This window comes from Tinamus guttatus, unplaced genomic scaffold, assembly GCF_059628265.1.
Source record: "Tinamus guttatus ecotype Peru unplaced genomic scaffold, ASM5962826v1 Tinamus_guttatus_pri_ptg000010l, whole genome shotgun sequence".
Lineage (NCBI taxonomy): Eukaryota > Metazoa > Chordata > Aves > Tinamiformes > Tinamidae > Tinamus > Tinamus guttatus.
In genome coordinates this window covers 993688-1011092 of record NW_028288544.1, presented here as the reverse complement: position 1 = coordinate 1011092, position 17405 = coordinate 993688, and positions in this window count along the sequence as shown.

Genomic DNA, 17405 nt, shown 5'->3' with positions numbered 1-17405 from the left:
GGGCTTGGGTACTTGCTGAACGGAGAGAGCTCCTGTGTAGAGCAGAGCGGGTATAAGAAAACAGGGAGCTGACTGAGTGGAGGTTACACAAGGATTTTGTGGCAAGGGTCATTTTGTTCATTAGCAGCGGGTCCTGTTGGGTTTCCCCAGGTGTCTGTGTGGCTTGGCCTTCTAATAAAACCTTCCCTTTGGTTTCTGTGCAGGGCACATCCAGCTTGGCAGTCACCCTGGGGATTGCAGTACAATGTGAGCACACGGCTTTATTCCCTACAGGGTCATTTCCCCTACTTGCTGGTTGTTTCTTTGAAGTTTGTGCCGAGGTTTCGTTGCTGCTGCAGGCTGCTGTCAGCACCCAGGCTGTCGTGTGGCAGCACTCAGGCTGAGGCCACAGCGTGGAGACCGTCTGCGCCTGCACTCATTGGGGAGCTGTGGGTAAAGCCGTGTAGGAGATGTGTTTCCTTTTCCCAAGGAAGGGACTTGGGTGTCTGGTGTTAAAGAGGGATTCCTAGGAAGAGCAGTGCCTGGCAGATGGGTTGTATTGACATTTAGGATGGACACCACCAGGTCTGACTCAATCTTGACTTTGCTTCTGATTGCTAGCTGAAGGCGTCTACTCTGAGCCATCTCTGGATGTAATATTCTTGGGGTCCATCCAGCAGAACCCATCTTGGGATTCTGCTGCATGGATAGAAGAAAGCAGGACTTAGAGCTAATCTCTAGGTTGCTTTATGCTTTTCATTACTGAGGACACTATGACTTCTCTTCAAGCATTGCAAAAATGCATTGTATTGCAATCTTGAATTTGAAGCTCCTTCAAATTGCACATCCTATTGCATTACAACATGACGCTTAACCAAATGAGTGTCTGCTCATTTCTCAGGGTAAACATATAGACTAAGGATTAAGGATGCAGGGTCAACTGTACATCTAGTTTCTCAAGGTTTCTGAACTCTTGGTTTTAACAGTAAAAACCAAAGACCAAAACACAAAACAAACAAACAAAACCCTGTACTTTCTTAACAGGTTTTACATGCACATATATCCAATGACAGAAATGGAGTGTGGTCGTAAAGTGGAGCCAGTGCAAAAGGACAACAGCCCTCGAAGATGAAGCAATCGTCTTTCTGGGACAACAGAGAAGGCAACATTAGGAAATGGGATCTTCTCTGAGACTGGGAAGCACGGCAAGGCATTTCCTCGCCTACAGCAAGTGCAGCAGCTGCCTCCTGTCTGTCCCAGAAGGCAGGGTAAGACTCAGGTTCTCTTTCTGGGGTTGCTGCTGCTATAGTCAGTAAGATGATTATTGTTCCCAGATTATTTTGCATCCACATATTTCCACAGGAGCCAAAAGAAGAAATTCAGAACTGCAAATGAGTAATGTCTGATCTCAGGGCTTGGTGTAAATATCTTCACTGTGTTTTCCCCAACCTCCATGAGATATAAGGGCGACTTATGCACAGGTCTACAGTTCTCAGGTATTAAACATGTCCTTAAATGTACCAGTGACTGCAGCGGGGATATATGTGTGGCTTGCGAGGTGTATCTGTGTATTATTTGCTATGTTATTTGTTCAAGTACTGGTGTTTTGCAGTTTATTTTGGCTATCCCTTTAAAGAAAACAGATTTTTTAAATTTTTAAATTTTTTTAAAGAAAACAGATATTTCAAGAGTATCAGTAAATCTGGCATTGTTCTGTGCATTTAGATTATTTTATGCTTCTCTGAAAAGGAAAATAAAAATACCTCTAAAAGGGCATTATGGAAATACCCTACAACTGAAAAAAATATGTTTTTAATATTAAAATTTGTGCCTCTGCCATTTTTCACTTTTTTTTGGCAACTGCTAATGTTGGATCAGGGGGAAAATATGCTCCAAAATATATTTTGCAGTGACTATTTTGGACTCAATTGCTCACTTGATTGTGCCAAGCAGATCAACATACAAAACACCTTATTAATAAAACTTTCTTCCACGTGTTCACAAAAGCAGATTACAAGACCTATTTAGGCAGAGAGACACTTGAAAAATATTCCGTGCCCCTGAGTCATGCGCACTATAAACCCAGTTGTTTAGTTCCTTGCCATGTCCATGCCCACAATTTTGCTTTCTTTCTTGTTTTTGCTTGGTGATATTGGACTACCTGGGACACTGGGACTCCCCTGACATTCCAGTTTTTATATTTTTCCCTCTGATGTCTGATGAACTGAATAGCTTCAGTATCAGCTTTGTGAAGCAAGCAGTGCTCCATATCCACCTGTGAGCATGGATCCTTAAACATCATTTGTGTCCTTGGAACAAGCTGAGCCAAGAGGTTGAAGCTGAGGAGGAGCCTTGGTTCTTCCTGCATCTTTGCTGCGTACATAGGCTCGAAGGAGGGCGAAGGGGAGGGATAGGTACAAAATGATCTGGTGGTATGACAGTGACAAATATAACGGTATTTGAATTTTTGCAGTGCAAGAAGAAAGTAAAAATGCAATGCATGAACAGTTGCACTTCAACAGTGTAATTTTGCATGAACAGTTGAACTTCAACAGTGTAATTTTGTCACATCTGGATAACTTGGAAATGACCAGCTGGAATTCTACCAGCTGTTTCTGAATATGTCACCATTAAGGAGGACAACTAAGGAGAGTTATAGTCCAGAAATTATTTTGGTAAGAAGCTTTAACCGAGTCCATGTTCCTCATGGAAGTGTCAGCTGTGCCTTGGTGTCTCTGCTATCATTCGATAGAGAAGAGTTGATCAATGCTTCCATCTTGACCATGATCATTCGATAGAAATTAATTTTGAAGATATGGTCCCTGGCTTTTAGCCAATGCTTCTTGTAGTTTGAGAGATGAAAGATCCATAGAGCTGTATGCTCTGCCTTGCAGGACTCTCTATTTGTAGTTTAATGATTAAGAGTACTCTGGAGGAGCGGAAAGTCAGACGCAGAGTACGAGAGGATGTCTCACTTTCAGGCTTAACTCTGAGGTTGTCACTTCTGTGACTGTCTTTCTCGCAACGGATTCATCTGTTGAGCTTTGTTGGCGTTACTGTGAATTACAATGTTCATACAAACCATTATTTTCTCTGCAAAACAATGTCCCCAAGACAAGGATATCTACAAGACCTGGAAAAGCTTTCAAGCCTCAGGAACTCTGCAGTATTTTGGAGATGTGGAGCAGCCCAGCTCAGTGCATGGGAGGGAAGCTAGGAAGAATCTCTTATTTAGCAATTCTTAAGTGACTTAGAAACCTAAGCCCTGATAAAAAATAAATAAACAAAGATGTAGGCATTTTAGGGGATTCAGGTTTCATTACAGGCTGAAACAGCACTGTTTTCTTAAAGCACCTTTGGAAAAGCTACCCAAGAGTACATTCCCACTGACTCAACAGTTAAATCTAGATTTGGATCACAAATAACTTTGTCAGAAAAAGTATTTCAGGTTTTATGGATTTCATGTGACATTTAAATAAACTTACATCTGCAAAAAGTCTCTGTTATAATCCTGCTACAGTAATCCTTAAGTAAATACTTATCTACTTTAAACAGGAAAGCTGAAACAACTGTTCTATTCTGTTATATTGAGTAGCTAGGATTAAAAAATCTGCCTCCTATGGTTTAGGTTATGATTAGGTCCTTGATTTTTGACATAGTTCTAGTTCCATACATTGTGATGAAGCAAACCAAGATGCAAATTATCCTATGTGATGCTACACTGCAGATTTTCAGACACTTGACAGAAACAGACTTCAACTTACTTGCCAGAATTCACTCAAGAAATTGGGGCGGTCAGAAAGAGTCTTAGGTACAGGAACTTTTAGGAAATCTCACAGGAATGTTAAGTGCCACGCAAGAGCACGCTAGGTTGCAAAGGGTGCAGGAGAGAGCTGGAGCCTCACCTAATTCCTCTGCACTAGCTTTTGCTCATCTTCATGCTCAAACACTTGCCCCCTCATCTTAGACTAGCAAACTCATCCTTGTGGAACAGACAGACAGCAAAATGGGTCAATCTTGCATTTGCCATGATTTTCATTTTCAGATAACTTGTTGTTTTCTGCATTTGCATAATCAGGAAATTATGTGGACAGAGAAAAGGGAAGGGAAGAAGGCAGCTCTTTGCCAGGGAAGGGGCACAGTTTGTCGGAACAAGCGCTTTGGCATAATATCCAAAGCCACAAATTGGCTGGCTTCATCCCCTCTCCTTTTTTCGTGTGTGCTTGAAATGAACCACAATGTGATGTTTCTCAAATAAGTGGGAGAAAACACAGAGCCTCACTATTTACTTCTTTCGTTTTAGAATGCTCTACCCATTCCACCAGGCAGCAAGAGGGGATATGGGACATGATTTTTTTCTTTTAATCAAGTTTATATCAGGAATAAACTTGTTCAGGAATGATTTGTGTCTGTACGAAGGGGAATCGAGAGGAATGTTAGATGTACAATAAGTGCGCAAAATCACTCCTTTTCCATTTCCTGAGGAGCTTATACTAGTTGTCAAAATACTATGTGACTTGGTTTTACAATCAAGTGCTTATGTTAAGCTTTGTGTATTTTAACGGTGTCCTTTGGAAATTTCTCCCATGTCTCCTCTTTGATTTGTTCTGAACAGAAATGATGTTTGGTACTTTAAAATAATTGTCTCAAGAGGACTGGAAGTCCTCGAGCATGAGCAGACCTAGTTCAGACTGTCTGAGGCCAGCCAAACAAATTCAGAAGGAACAGTAGTAGCATTCTAGGCAATTACCATTTTCCACTTGAAATCTCACATAGGCCAGTGTGACAGGCTGTAGGAGGAATACTAAATAAACTGTTAATCCTAAAGGCTTGGCAAGAGCACTCTGAGTGCATCTGCCTCGCTGTGGTCTTTCAGCATATAGCAGGCATTGGCACATCCAGCACAAGAGAAACTGGGTCAACTGAGAGAAAAGTGACTGCAGAGAAATTGGTGTAATCCAGCTTCAGCTGCAAGATTTTAGACCTAGTGTATCAAAGGGAAAGCAAAGCACCCATGTGATGGTGACAGAAATGCTGTATGGATATTGGCTTTGCTAGTACTTTGTCTAAGTTCACATTGTACCTTCACAGCAATGTTTGTCCAGAGAACAACAAATTAGCAGTGATTACTGACAAATGCTGGCTTCAGTAAAGGAGGACACTGGAAATGTTTTGATGTAGGGTTTGTGCTGTAGAGTCTGAAATGCCATCAGTGGTGATGTTCTCTGTGCAGACACGGACTACCTTGCACTAGAAACAGAACACTTACAGTTAAATGTATAGCATCCAAAATTACAGGTAATTTGGTTGAAACGGGAGTTTTCCTGCCTCAGCTGCCTGGAAGTGGTGGTGCCTACAATGAGAGACAAGACATCTGTGCCTTCCTTGTACTGTCTGCGTGGAAAAAAAAGAACATTCAGAGCATTGCTCGATGAGACTGGCAGCTCCACAGCCCTTAGAAAGTGTTGGATGTGGCAGATGGACTCTCTCATATGAGGTTGTCTGTGGGGTTGAGTTTGGCTGAAGTTATAAAATTACATTTATAGATATTTTTCGGTTTTACCTTGCTCAGTTTTGCTGTAATCCTTAAAGCTCATGGTGTTTCTGTAAACAAGCATCAGCCTGTGACTAGACTTTCTGAGCTTGAAAAAGTCTTCGGAGATTTAGCTAAATAAACCTCTTTCCCTTTGGTTCTTCATGACCTAAGACCAGTCAGCACAGTGAACACGAACTCACCTATGGTACTCCGTATCTAATCGGCATTCAGGGCAGGAACCATTCTGTAACTGTGTGTAGCAGGAGCTCTTGAATCTCCTGGCAAGAAAGTTGCCTGGAATTTCTGCCTGTAAATAAGACTTCTTGATGGCAGTATGTGGGATTACCTGTCTGCATATCAGCGTATAGGCTCTGTCTGATTTTTATCAGACACCCACAAAATTTGTCACTTGTTTTTATCACATTTTTCACAAGAACAAAGTGTTTCTTTCAAGTTGCACTTCATCTCTCTTCACCCCTCCAAGTCATCTTACACTAGGAAAGAAACAGTCCATGCCTGCTGCTGCATGCAGTGCAGTCTTGCTGCTTGTCTGCTCTGTCGGCCTGGGCGCTGTTTTGCAGAGCACAGGGTGGGCAGAGTGTATCCCAGATCCCTGCACTCGGCTTCCTTGCTTTTCTAAAAGCTGCACTGCTGGTTCTTTGCTGGAGATCGCCAAGAGCCAGGACCCGGGAACCCGGAATGCGGTGGTTTAAGACCAGGTCTGATCCACCTTCCCGACAGCGTAGGCAGGACCCAGTAATATGAAATCTGTACCTCAGCCAGGCTATTTCACAGACCATGTATTTGCTTAGACATTAAGCAGAGGGGAATGGAGCAGACAGCTGGCATTGGTATCATCTTCAGGCACTGCTTATAAATCTTCCAGATCTCTCCTGACTGAGGCCTTGGTTATTCATGCTAAATAGTTTAAGCTAACACGATACTGTGCTGCTGTGCTTGTTCCACACGGTAAGATCCACAGTGCTTGTCTGTGAGGTCCCAAAGCAGCTCCAGTTTTCAGGGGTACCTCTACACATTGGCGCTACAACAGGGAGGGGAACTCATTTGCTCCTGATCTGGTTTAGCTAATCAACCACAACAAAGAATTTACCTTTCTCATCTTTTTTTTTTTCCCCTTCTAAATAGATTTATAAGCTAGAAGGCACATTTGTGTGTCTGATCACCTGCATTGCAAAGGATATTTACTTTCAACTTGTTTTAGTACTAACTTTTTTGTCAGATATATATATCTCCTTTAATGATGTTTAGAAAACACCAAAGGCTGGAGAATCCATCAGTTCCTTCAGCTGATGGCTCTAATTCACACTTTCTGCTACAGACGTAGCAGACGCTACTCTCTTTTGAATGAATTTGACTTGAAATTTTTAGATACTGATTCTTATTAGCTCTGTTTCTGCTATTTAGTACCTGTATTTTTAATTTATTCAAATTCTCCTACACCACAAAGTCTAGCTTCTTAATTTTACTTCCAACAGGGTGACAGAATTAACCTGTGAGCCAGCTGCCCCCCTTTTGAAGCATTTTCCTCACCAAATCCATCCTCCTGTATATAGAAAAATGTAAGAAGTGCAAACCAGCAAAATACAACTAGTCCAAAAAAGCAGGATATTTTAGATGATTCATATATCAAAGAACGTCTGTCTAGTCCCCAGTTAAAAATGGGCAGGCACAGAGCGGTTTTGTAACCCTACTGCTGCAACCATATGTGCTGATGTCTCAAGAGTGTGGGGTGGAGACCGCAAGACAGAGCTGTCATATTAATAGTGGGAAAGTTATGCTGAAAATTTGGGGGCATGTGGAGAGATTATTGCCCACACTGCTGCTTTTGAGCCCGGCATCTCTTGGAAAACTTTCTCATGATGCACCCTACCTGATATATGATCTTACAGGCTGGAGGAAATCTCTGTAAGAATAATAAGATAAACAAAGCAAAAGAACTGATTTCAAGTGTCCCATGGCATGTTTAATTAGAGCTCTATCTTAGAAATTTCTCTCTAGATTAAACTTCTGCTAACAGACATCTTTTTAAGATGTCTATCCCATTTCTCTTATAATACATCCCTGGAGAGCTATATCTTAAAGATCTCATCGAATTTAGTTTCTGCTTTCTGTGTAAGGCAAGGTCTACATGCATAGCGCAGCCTAAACCTGAAGCAATACTCAGATAAATTTTCATTATCATTTTGGTTTTAGGCTAACAAGCTTCCTGCTGCCTCACAGAGTTAAATGGTGTAATGCCCTGCAAAGCTATCTTTTTTTTTCCCCTGCACACTCAACTTGCTTTTCTGAATTTCTGAATAAATTACCTTATTCAAAAAGGTTGTTTGTTCATATTGGATCAGTAAATGAAATCTCTACGATTCTCCGTGTTCTGTGCATATGCACTGATGAGCTGTCTGGCTGGAGGAACTCCATACAAAAGGATCCTGTGTAGGAAAAAATCTTGAAAGTGTAAAACGGAGGTTAAGACACAGTGAAGGGTTGCAGTTAGATGTATCCTTGCAGGTTTTCACAGAGCAACTAGGAAATACTTGCTAAGCTCCAAAATCCTGTTTTGGCACTTATTGGGCTGAATATAAATCCTGAATTAGGGCTCCAGAGGGGTTGCTTTTGTGATTGTTCCCGAGTCCCTTTCAGAAGATCCTGGAAGCTAAAACACAGCACAAACCATACTGAATGGGTCAGGCTTTTCACAACTGCTGTTTTCTGAATGGCAGCAGGAGGGAAGAGAGGTGGCATTCAGCGTATTTGTCTTGTAGAGGCTGCTGACAAACCACCCTTCCATCAGCCTTGCTATGGCTCTAGTTCTTTAAGGTTGATGAGAAAATTTCCATGTTTATCTTTTACTGGCACTTGCAACATTGTCTGCAACTCTCCTTCGACTTTCTTACATCCCTTTGAAAATCCACCTCCTTTCTAAGAGTGCCCTTGCATTTATTGGCCTCTCTCTTGTATCCTCTTAGGTCCAACCAGGAATTTCGGGGCAAATATTTGTGTTAAGCGCCTGTAACCAAGAATAAGATTTGTTTAGCGGAACATGGATTAAACCACTTGTAGAACAAACACTTGCATAATCAGCCAGTTTATCAGCATTTCCTTAGACTGCATGCTTGGACTGTTGTAAGAATTGGGGAACTGTAAGGGGTTCTTCCTTGTACACCAGGAGAATCCCCGCAGTTTTACACAGATGGGTGCATGCGCAGATCTTCTTCATCAATCTGCATGCTGCAGTACTGGCTGTGTTTTAAAGTCTGCTAATGAGGCACAAGCAACAGTGAACTAACAATAAAACCCAAGCATCCCTCATGTATCACCTTGCCTTGAATTCTAGCAGACAAAAGCAACGCCTGTGCTACTTCCCTATTTTTCATAAATTTAAGTTTTCTGCATGCTTTTTACTATCAGGATTTTAATGGCTGACAGACACTTATGCAAGTAAGGCACAGTTCGGGTTTCCACTCAGAAAGCCTCTGTTGTTGTCACTCCTCTACATTCACTTGCAACAGTCCTGCAGGTTTGCTATGGAAGAAAAAAGAAATAAGTAACAGGAGGCGAGAAGATTAAGTTCAACCAACCTCATGACTGATTTCACTGATTTTTTTTCTCTAGTGTGATAGAAGTGGACATTGGAGAATATTCAGGGGTAGACTGTTGCTGTGCTTGACATGAATGTTGGCAATATGAGCTAGAAATTCACAGCCATATCCTCTCTTGCTTGACGTATCTGCAGTTCCTGCACTCCCTGTATTACTGCCAGTTACCACCTGTAACCTTCATCAGACAACTTCAAAATGAGTGGAAAAGAAATGGGGCAGAAATTTTGTTCCATTTAGAAAATTAGTTCCATTTAGGAACTGATTGCCTGTGTCCATGGAAGTATTCTGGCAACAGTACAAGTTATTTTCTGTCCACAGGACTTTGATGTTTAGGGTTCAGATAGAGTTTGAACCTTGGTGCTTATGTCTGAATGTATGAGAATGCGTACACAAATTTAAATCAGAGGCATGGTCCTTATACACTTCACATATGATGCTGTAATCTGACTTACAAAAGGGGAGGCCAGGGACAATTCATACTAGCAGATGATAGATTTTTCCTAGTGGAAATTGATAGCGAGATTATTTCTCAAACCCATTACCCTTCTCCCATTACAGGTTGTGCAGATCACTTCTTCCTCAAGGATTTTGTAATATTGAATATCTCCTTTGAACACTAGTTTGCTTGTGAGTGCCAGAAATGGGACGAAAACTATAGCTGAAATTCTTTGAGATGAGCTGCTGCATATTCCCCTTGTGGGATCGAGAGACTTAAAGGGTGTTGTCTGTTGTGAACACCCTTGATCTTCCCATCCCAGACCTTTCTAAAGATATTATAGGAAAGGGATCACAAATTCTGGTTTCTTCTGTTAATAAAATACATAAAATTCTGAAGTAAGCAGAGTATGGGTGTGGGTGGTCTCATTTTGACACACTTTAATTATAGGTATCTTTCATCTCTTCTTTAGATGTTCCCTAATTTACTGTAATATGATAACATATCTTGAATTCATCTGCAGCACGAGAAAAATCCTTGGGAAAAGGAGCTGTGAACTGCACATGAACAAAGTTAGCAAATCGCCTCTGTATGACTAGTCTGTATGACTATTTCTAGATGACTGCAGTGAAAAACAGCTCAGCGAGGAATAATTGTTACTAAAAGCAAATTTATTGCTTCATGTAGCAGTGGTATAACAGCCTATGAGGAAGACAGACTTGAAAGCGTATTGTGCATCTTCTGAGGCTTGAAAGAAGCAGGGAAAGTCTGTGATCACCACATGCTTAAAAGAGCTGGGATTGCAGGCATGACACTAATGACTTCTGGAAATGCAAACACGTGGGTGTTTGGTATTGACTTTAACAGGAGCGAGTGCAGGTTTCTTATATTTATGCTGATAATCGGAATAAAGTTATGATGCTATAAAAGATGAAAACATGCAGTATGGGCAAGACTGCCTGTAAAAGGTTCTGGGAAACTATTTAGGGATTTTTCCAGGTTTTAAAATAGTTTTAAAATGGTATTTACTTATTTTCTGTTTGATCTTTACACTAAACATAGATCTTCTCCATACTGTTATGCTGTGGAAAACTCATTAATTTATATGTTCCAGGAAGCAAGACACTAAAAACAGACAAATGAGCACCAAAGCAATATTTAACCAGAATGTTTACTGGTGTTTGCTTTTGGAAATAACTATATAACAAGTGTGGTTCTTCTGAGAAAGAAGTTCTTTGATAAATTACCAGTGCTGCATTCAAGCACATGCCCTTTCAAACCTGAAAAACATTCTCCATGGGGAAAAAAGGAGAAAAAAAAACTTTAATAAAGAGACATATGGTGGGTTTTGGGAGACAAAATCGCACTTTCAAAACCTCACTGTATGAGGGTGGGATGAGGGGCAGAACAGTACAGTAGTTGTGAGGAGGAATCCTCAACTCAACATATTATTTAGATTCCTAGCTGTGTAATGTGGTGTTTGCTCATTGCCGCACTGGCCAGAAGTCACTGAGAGCCAAGGAGCCTGACTAACATCTGTTTAATTCCAGGTCGTCTGCACTGGGGCAGATTGTCACTGCGCAGCACGAACATCTGCTCTGTGCAGATGGATAGTTGAGCCACTCACCTCATGCCAGAGCCCCTTAAGGTACCTTTCCCTGCAGAACAGTGGTCCAAAGGCCAGCGCTGGGGTGGAAGCATTTGGGGTAGTTTTTGGGAAGGGGAAGTTTTGAGTGCCAGGGATTTAATAGAGCGTTTCTGAGTTTTACTCTTTTTTTTTTTTTTTTGCTTTCTAAAAGAAAAGCAAAATAGGCATAGGGTAGGGCTGAATTGATCTGGCTTGTTTTGTTTGTTTGTTTTTAATTCTGGTTTTCAATAATGCAGCCCAGAAAGAGTTCACGTAGTCTGCTGGAAGTGTGTCTTTCACAGTCAAGAGCAAAATAACATTAAAAAAATTAAGGATACTAAAAATATCTCCTATTAATATTCAGAAAAGTCCTGAATTAAAAAAAAAGTTTTTAACCCCTTTTAATTGAAAATATCCCTAGGAAATACACCAGTAGCTGAATTATTAGCTTATTAATGATTGTCACAAGTGAATCCAAGCATGTAATTGTTTTCTTTAATTTATCTGGGGGCGGAGGGGAGGTTACAGATGCTGCCCAGTGGAACAGACACAGACCAGCGTGTCAGAGGAAATAGCCTGTGTCGCAGATTAAACCATTCACTAGGGCGAGGAAAGTCCCTAGCAGTCAAGGAGAACCCACGGCTTTGCCTACCTAAATTCCCGCCCGTCTTGCACCGCCAGGAGCCTTTAACGAGAGCAAGCGCCGCGCTGGCGCTTACGAGGTGCCGGGCAGCGCCGCGGCAGGCGGCGGCGGCTGCTCCGCGGCGCTTCGCGCTCTCAGGAGGAGCTCTGCGAGTGGCGACCCCCCGGCAGTGTCGCTAACGGCCCTCTCGCTCGAGTGTCTGCCTCCCGGCCTGCCGTTTTCTCCCCTGGGGGCGCTGGGGGGGTGACGGTTGGCGGCCGGCGGGGGGCGGTGACCGTTGGGCAGGAGGTGACCGTTGGGAGCCTCCCTGCCCCCCGGCCACCCGCTGAGGCGGCAGCTCCCTCTCGCCGCTCCCGGCAGGGGGACACGGGCAGCAGTTAGCGCCGGGGACGAGAGGCGGCGGGGCGGGGGCGGCCCCGGGGGCCGAGGCGGGCGGGGAGCGGCGGGCTGAGCCCGCCCCGGGGGGCGCGGGGCGGGAGCGGAGCGGGTCTCTTCCCCGCACCGGCGGGACAGCGACACGGAGGCTCCCGGCTCGCTGCCGCCCCGCCATGGCTGCCAGCTCCGAGCGCCTCTTCGACTCCTTGGGACACTTCGGCAGGTACCGGGGCAGCCCCGTCCCGTCCCGCCCGGGGAGCCGCCCGCGCACGCCCAGCCCGGCACCCCGGGGCTCGGCTGGCACCGCGAGGGGCTCACACGGGGGGCGCAGGCACACGCACCATGTCCGCCCACGCAGCATCAGACTTACCCGCACAGGCAGTATCAGACTTAGCCGCGCAGGGACTGGCACCCACACACACGCTGCACCCTGCTGTGTGTACTCACATGGCACAGGCATAGACTCACACGATCCATGCACACACATGCCCTGTATGTTGTCCTCCACAGGCTTATCGTATGCGTGTGCTGCCACTGAGATTGGGTTTAATGAAGGCAAGGGGTGACTATGGGGCATATATGTGTAAACTTGTGTTTAACATAGGCCTGCAAATCGCACCTCCTGACACATAAACATCTGCATACATATCACATTCACCTATGCACCTATGCATGCTGCACCCACACAGACTCACTCATGTATGCGCCACGTGTACTCATGAACCCTGTGCGTGCCCATCATACGCACTCATGTAGACGCTCATACACTTAGTCACGCACCTACTCATTTGTTTACATGAGTTTGACTTCTTGTATGCAATTGGCAGCCTGTGCTTTTATTAAAACCGGGTTTAGTGAATGGGATATGGTGTATATATGTGTATATATGTACTTATATATCTGCAAAAGATTGTGCTGGAAGATAATTGGTGTGATATATGAGGGGAGTTTTCCTCTTGGTGGCGTGTGGCTCTGAGGGGGGTATGTGTGTGTGTGTGTGTACAGGTGTGAGTTTATTGTGGGAGTGTGGAACTGGGGGATGTATTTGTGTAGCTATAGACACAGGGCTGCCGCATGTGATGCACGGGTGTGATATTCTGCTAAAGCTGGAGGGAGAGGAAGTGTGTGACAAGGAAAAGAAATTTTGGGTCAGCTGAACTGTAAGATTTCAAGAAGATGTCCTCCCTGTGGGATGTTCTTTCAGGCACTTCCAGGACCCACTGGTGATTGATTTTGCAGGCACATGCCCCTCAGGGGACCCTTCTGTCCTTTCACAGACCTAAGCAATTTAGCTGTTAGTTTAAGCTGTGGATCTATAGATTTGCACCTTCTAGCCCAGGCCCTGGTGGGCCAGCTTAAACAGTGGCGTTGCTCTGCTCTCTGCCAAGTGGGAGGCCGAAGGGGCATTTCAATGAAGCTCCGGAGCTATTGGCAATGGCACAAGTGTCTACCTGCATTTAGCAGCACAGTAGGCTTTTAATATCATTTAATACTCAGTATCACAGATCTCAATAGTACTCTGTAGGTGCTTAGGGTGGAAACATAGACTCCTGCCTACTCCTGTCTACTTTGCTTGAATTGGAATTTTGCTTAAATGACATCTACCAAGTGTATGACAGAGACACATCATTGTGAACAGTATCTCATTCATTAACAGTGACATGTCAGCACTTTATTTTGCTATTCCTGTTCTGTCTTGAGTTTGTGAAAACAAGGTGCTTGGCATCGAATAGTGAAATAACATGCAAGCAGTTATTTGTATCTTCTGAAGTAGTTTTTCCTGCTTTAGAACATTGGTCAATCCTTTAGATGAAATTTTAAACACTACTTCTTGCAATTAGAGTGAGAATAATTCTGCAATGATAAGCTCAAATCTGGGACCATATTGTTTGAGATGTAGTTCTTAGAGGTTGCTTTAGGACCTTTCAGATGAGCTCCAGATTACCAAAACTTGCATAGCCATGTTAGGCCATGGCTGTACAAGATTCTAAAATCTATATGAGAAAAGTAGCTATAACCTTAGCTTATAGTGGGTGTGCCTGTCTTAACACATCATAAAAGCTCTTTCTAATGCAAGTATTTTATATAAAAATATTTTATTACGCATGGTCTTAGCTATAATATTGAAGTTCTCATTAATATGTAATTATGCATAATTGTGACATTGACAAATAATGAATAGCGTATTCAGTTCAAACAACTTTTATAAGACCCATATGAACTGCTTAGTGCTACATATAGATTCAGGTCTGCCAAAGTCAGATTCTGAGCAATCCAAACATGACTGATAGTATCTGGGGACTGTTGTGATGTTATTAAGCTGTGACAGATGCAGTAAAGAATGGCCAGCTGTTTATATATATATTTTTATATATATACGTATGCATATAAATACTTGTATATGCATGCATACGTGCATGTATGTGCATATGTTTATATATGCACATGTATTACATTTATATAAGATATAAACTTTTCAGTTTGGTGAAAAGCATGAATTTTGCAGGACTGAAGTCCACATGCACACTAACAGTATTTTACTTTCCATTTGGCTTCTCTTCAGAAGTCGCAGAGATGCGATAATTCCTACTAGAGTCTTGGGATGTGCGTGAACAACTCTACCAACATAACAGCTTCTGCTTCCTGTGCCCATTAAAGGAAGACTTTACGCCTGCCTTTGAATTTGAGCATGTGGAGCATCCGTGACCCATAAATTCAGGAAGAGTGTTTCTAAATGTTGCTCTTGAGTCTGCCTGCTCTCCATTCTGTCTCTAGAGTCTGAAATCACAGCTTGCTCTTGCAGGGCTAAAGGAAAAAGTCCTGTCTGCCTCGAAAGGCCTCATGTCTAATGCCTTGCCAGGCCTCTAAGAGCTGACCACATGGTTTGCAGGGTGTGCCGGGTTTTCTGTGATTTACAGTTTTCAAGACTTCATAGCTTGTGCTTTATCTAAAAGCAGATGATAAAAACTGTCAGGCAGAGAGGAGAAGACTGATACTATTTTCTTTTTTTTAATTAAAAAAGTATAGTTTTTTTTAAAGATTGTTTTCTCTAAAAAACATTCTATCTTTTACAAAATTGAGAAGTTATTCAGATTTTCAAATGTGGCTATACATAAAATACTATTTATTGCACTACTTAATAAGTTAACAATTACCCTTTTCATCTTTACTGAAATGTCTGGGTAAATATTTAGCTTTAAACATCTCTTTACATTATTGCCTTATATAAACTTGTTGCCTGCTGAGTTGCTATGAATTGGATTTCAGGAGCAACTAGTGCAGGTGCTCTAGGTGACCCTGCGTGTGCAGGGGGTTGGACCAGATGATCTCTAGAGGTCCCTTAGAACCTTGAGGATTCTATGATTCTATGGTTCTATGATTAGTACAGCTGCTGCTAGCAGGAGCAGTGAAGCAGGACAGTATGCTTGGTGGGCTAGGATGCTCACCTGGTGCATCCTAACACAAGGTTTAGTAGAGATTACAACTTTTCAAGAGTTTTAACATCTTCTGTTAATTTTCCAAGGATTTTCAGGTGTTCATAAATAAATAGAGACTTTTTAGCTCATGAAAATTAGCTTGGCTTTTGCAGAAACTCTTGATAGATTTCTATAATGCAGGCTCTGCTTTTTTTTTTTTTTTTTTTTGAGTTTTTTTTCGAGGTTTTTCTCTCCAGGCTGGTCAGTGCTGCAGCAGCAATATTTGAACACCATTGCTCATACCATTTCTCTTCCATGTACTTCGTAAGGCTTTTGGTTCACTTCTGAAGTCCTCCACCAAATGGTCTCCCGTCTTTGCACACCTCGGGACTTGCTGCTTTGCTGCTGATGCCCGTATTTGCTCTCTTGTTTCATAGCTCAGCTCTTGCTGTGATCAGGTTACGTCTTCTGCAAATTGTGGTGTGTACCTGATACTTTCAGGGATGCTTGGATTTGTATCGAATAACAAAGAGTCCCAACTATCTTAAAGTACGTGCTTACCAATACTTTCCAGTGAGGATTTTTTTTCAATTTGTATATCTTACAGATACGTTGAAAGGTCCTTTTTCCCCCAGAATATGTTTATCAGGCAGAGGAGTATGAGACATGCAAAAGTAATTGTTTTTCTTTCCCAATCTGGGTAAATATTCAGCTTTTGAACAGATAGTTAGCTCTAACTTTAAAATGGAAATACCACAAGCTTCTCTATAAACACTAACAAATTTTGTATTTAAATACACCCTGAAATCAATGAATATTTAAAAAAAAATCTGTTTAACCTTTGAATATTTTCCCAAATATTAGAAAAATACTGTGCTTTTCAGACTGTTTTCAAAACGTTTTTTTCCTCTGCATACTCTCTATTTTATACAGTGGACAAGTTTACATCTTGCCACTACCATCTTTGGTATAGAGCCCTGAGAATATTTCTGCTCTTGCTTAGTCAGGCCCAGATAATCAGAGCGTATCTGTCATTCAGTTTCCAGAATGTATCAGTGGGCAGCTGTTTGTCTTGAGCGGAATCTGCCAGGGAGAAGAATCTCAAGTCTAAGTCCTCTTTTGGCCCCTAGTCAGGAGGGCTGCCTTGCAGACACCCTTGACCAAATGTTCTTCAGCTTCATAGCCACACCATGCTCTAATATCTGAATCAATGTGTGCTCACCTCAGATGCTCATTGGATAAAACAAGTGGACCTAGCTGCATTACAGTCCTCACTGCTTTTTCTTTTCTGCTGTCCAGATATTTTGCAAAGAGAGCTTGATCTCATTCACTGCGTAGCATCGTAATAGCCTTGGAGAAGTGAGCCGAGCCACGTGTTTTCAGAGACCAGACTCTAGTAGCTTAACAAAGCTCTTATTATTTATGCAAGATACTGGCAAGCAATGCTGGATGAAGGAAACCACGGACCAGCAATGCTGCATGCAGGGCACCAACAGCGTTTGTGGGGCTCAGGGACTTAACAGGGGCACTCTAATGCAGGATCAGAACAGACAGACATGCCGACACATCAGAACCTGTTGACAGCCTCACTCTGCCTATTTCTGGACTGAAAACAAACAGATAAATAAATAAAAACAAGACAAAATCACAGTCTGCAATAGTATCCACTGCCTCCCCAAAACGATAACCTGCCATGCAAACAATTCAGATTTAAAGTCAGTGTATCAATTAGGATTGTAAACCAGCCGCTGAGATTGTGACGAAGTCTCTGAAATG